Source organism: Schistocerca gregaria, chromosome 10, assembly GCF_023897955.1.
Source record: "Schistocerca gregaria isolate iqSchGreg1 chromosome 10, iqSchGreg1.2, whole genome shotgun sequence".
NCBI lineage: Eukaryota > Metazoa > Arthropoda > Insecta > Orthoptera > Acrididae > Schistocerca > Schistocerca gregaria.
Genome location: NC_064929.1, coordinates 24,806,282 through 24,810,208, shown reverse-complemented (window position 1 = coordinate 24,810,208; position 3,927 = coordinate 24,806,282). Strand labels below are relative to the sequence as shown.

The following is a 3,927-nucleotide window of genomic DNA, read 5'->3' as shown; positions in this document are numbered from 1 at the left end:
TTCACTCATTGTAGACAATTATACAGCACCTGAGGTAACAAACACATCTCGAGAACCATTGTGCACTACATTATTTATGCCAACTCAGTGCCTCGCTCTTTACTACTGTGTACCAATCTTGTCGTCCAACTGCAAAACACTGGGCCACAACAAGTTTCCGCGTCTCCATTGCACTGCGCATACTACGAAACGCTCCCCAAACTTGGCACTCACCCTCGCAGCCGACTTTTCCGACTTTCCACGACGCTCACGCAACGCTCACGCTAGTGACAGCATTATTTATAGTTCGACGTCGCGCCAAAGCGAATGAGTACATTTCGCCTACGGCTTAGGCCGCCCTCCTAGTGTGGCTGCTCGGTGTCTGCAGGCAGCGAGGGTCTGCAAGCTTCCTGTGTTCGCACCTATGTCACCTGTGCTTGCTTGTCAGAGACAGACTATCGCAAAACATACAACTCACTCCATGAATTGATTGCTACGGCATCTGTTATCAGCAGTCACAACTAGCAACACCAGTAGCAGCTGACTGCACGCAAAGAATAGGAATGTGCAGTGGGATTTACGTGAACTCGGCGCAAGGCAGATCTTTCCGACATAGGCTTGAGAATCTTACGGGAACACTTGTACTGTTTCTAAATTAAGTGTAGGCGTGGGAGGAGGGTGCTTCCTGCGCACAAATAACAGCACGCTTGTCAATTGTGGATGCTAATCATTCGCTTGTATCTTCCTAGACACATCTGCTGGTCGTGAATTATTCCATTTGCATATCAAGGTGCGCATGTAGGTGTGTTAAAAATTCTGGAGGCACTGGGTATTGATCCCAGTACCTCTCGCATACTAAGCGAGCGCTCTACCATCTGAGCTACGCCCTCCCCCCCCGAAGACTAATGGTGCTACATACAGCCATATAGACGACACAGACCCTTGCACTCCCATTATTCAGCAGACAAACACTACTCTCTATGTATCCGTTAGTGTGTCTTTCAGGTTTCGTGCATTCTGTATCGAATCGTAGTTGGCCACAATGAAAGTGGCACGTATAACGTCGAAAATAGAATTCGGACACCGCTCTGAGTAAGACCAACGTGTTGTCCACCCTCTAGACTTCAATGAGGTTAAGCCGCGATAAGTAAGACAGATCTGCACTCGATGACACCTCGATAACAGCCGGTCCCCACACTTACATCTTGCTCTCCTTACGTCAGTATACATCATATCAGTCTGTGACGCTGGCTTTGCAACATCTTGCGTGCCTTTAGGTTCGCCGCGACCAACACTTACCATGCACTGACCACAAAAAATGGAGGCGCCGCGGCTTGAACCCTGGACCTTTCACATGCCAAGCGAACGCTCTACCAACTGAGCTACGCCCCATGCACGAACAAACGGCGCTATTCCCCATTCTTTGCGACTCAGATGCGCACGGACACGATGGTTGGTTGGTTTGTAGCGGTGAAGGGAGCAGAGTACAAAGGCGCGGACCCGTTCATATACACAAAAGTTCCAAGTAGTTTCGATGCTCTGGTATTGCAAATGCAAATTCCGTCTGTTTTTAACGTCTTAAATTGAAAGAGCCGTCACAAATTGCTCCGTTTTCACTCATTGTAGACAATTATACAGCACCTGAGGTAACAAACACATCTCGAGAACCATTGTGCACTACATTATTTATGCCAACTCAGTGCCTCGCTCTTTACTACTGTGTACCAATCTTGTCGTCCAACTGCAAAACACTGGGCCACAACAAGTTTCCGCGTCTCCATTGCACTGCGCATACTACGAAACGCTCCCCAAACTTGGCACTCACCCTCGCAGCCGACTTTTCCGACTTTCCACGACGCTCACGCAACGCTCACGCTAGTGACAGCATTATTTATAGTTCGACGTCGCGCCAAAGCGAATGAGTACATTTCGCCTACGGCTTAGGCCGCCCTCCTAGTGTGGCTGCTCGGTGTCTTCAGGCAGCGAGGGTCTGCAAGCTTCCTGTGTTCGCACCTATGTCACCTGTGCTTGCTTGTCAGAGACAGACTATCGCAAAACATACAACTCACTCCATGAATTGATTGCTACGGCATCTGTTATCAGCAGTCACAACTAGCAACACCAGTAGCAGCTGACTGCACGCAAAGAATAGGAATGTGCAGTGGGATTTACGTGAACTCGGCGCAAGGCAGATCTTTCCGACATAGGCTTGAGAATCTTACGGGAACACTTGTACTGTTTCTAAATTAAGTGTAGGCGTGGGAGGAGGGTGCTTCCTGCGCACAAATAACAGCACGCTTGTCAATTGTGGATGCTAATCATTCGCTTGTATCTTCCTAGACACATCTGCTGGTCGTGAATTATTCCACTTGCATATCAAGGTGCGCATGTAGGTGTGTTAAAAATTCTGGAGGTACTGGGTATTGATCCCAGTACCTCTCGCATACTAAGCGAGCGCTCTACCATCCGAGCTACGCCCGCCCCCCGAAGACTAATGGTGCTACATACAGCCATATAGACGACACAGACCCTTGCACTCCCATTATTCAGCAGACAAACACTACTCTCTATGTATCCGTTAGGGTGTCTTTCAGGTTTCGTGCATTCTGTATCGAATCGTAGTTGGCCACAATGAAAGTGGCACGTATAACGTCGAAAATAGAATTCGGACACCGCTCTGAGTAAGACCAACGTGTTGTCCACCCTCTAGACTTCAATGAGGTTAAGCCGCGATACCTAAGACAGATCTGCACTCGATGACACCTCGATAACAGCCGGTCCCCACACTTACATCTTGCTCTCCTTACGTCAGTATACATCATATCAGTCTGTGACGCTGGCTTTGCAACATCTTGCGTGCCTTTAGGTTCGCCGCGACCAACACTTACCATGCACTGACCACAAAAAATGGAGGCGCCGCGGCTTGAACCCTGGACCTTTCACATGCCAAGCGAACGCTCTACCAACTGAGCTACGCCCCATGCACGAGCAAACGGCGCTATTCCCCATTCTTTGCGACTCAGATGCGCACGGACACGATGGTTGGTTGGTTTGTAGCGGTGAAGGGAGCAGAGTACAAAGGCGCGGCCCCGTTCATATACACAAAAGTTCCAAGTAGTTTCGATGCTCTGGTATTGCAAATGCAAATTCCGTCTGTTTTTAACGTCTTAAATTGAAAGAGCCGTCACAAATTGCTCCGTTTTCACTCATTGTAGACAATTATACAGCACCTGAGGTAACAAACACATCTCGAGAACCATTGTGCACTACATTATTTATGCCAACTCAGTGCCTCGCTCTTTACTACTGTGTACCAATCTTGTCGTCCAACTGCAAAACACTGGGCCACAACAAGTTTCCGCGTCTCCATTGCACTGCGCATACTACGAAACGCTCCCCAAACTTGGCACTCACCCTCGCAGCCGACTTTTCCGACTTTCCACGACGCTCACGCTAGTGACAGCATTATTTATAGTTCGACGTCGCGCCAAAGCGAATGAGTACATTTCGCCTACGGCTTAGGCCGCCCTCCTAGTGTGGCTGCTCGGTGTCTGCAGGCAGCGAGGGTCTGCAAGCTTCCTGTGTTCGCACCTATGTCACCTGTGCTTGCTTGTCAGAGACAGACTATCGCAAAACATACAACTCACTCCATGAATTGATTGCTACGGCATCTGTTATCAGCAGTCACAACTAGCAACACCAGTAGCAGCTGACTGCACGCAAAGAATAGGAATGTGCAGTGGGATTTACGTGAACTCGGCGCAAGGCAGATCTTTCCGACATAGGCTTGAGAATCTTACGGGAACACTTGTACTGTTTCTAAATTAAGTGTAGGCGTGGGAGGAGGGTGCTTCCTGCGCACAAATAACAGCACGCTTGTCAATTGTGGATGCTAATCATTCGCTTGTATCTTCCTAGACACATCTGCTGGTCGTGAATTATTCCACT

General features: G+C 48.8%; 1 non-coding gene across 1 annotated transcript; it reads right to left on the bottom strand.

Annotated features, from left to right (window-relative positions):
* Positions 1 to 796: 796 nt before the first annotated feature.
* On the bottom strand, positions 797 to 870 carry Trnat-agu (transfer RNA threonine (anticodon AGU)). The gene has a single exon. It is a non-coding gene; the product is annotated as a tRNA-Thr (tRNA).
* Between the last annotated feature and the right edge of the window lie 3,057 nt (positions 871 to 3,927).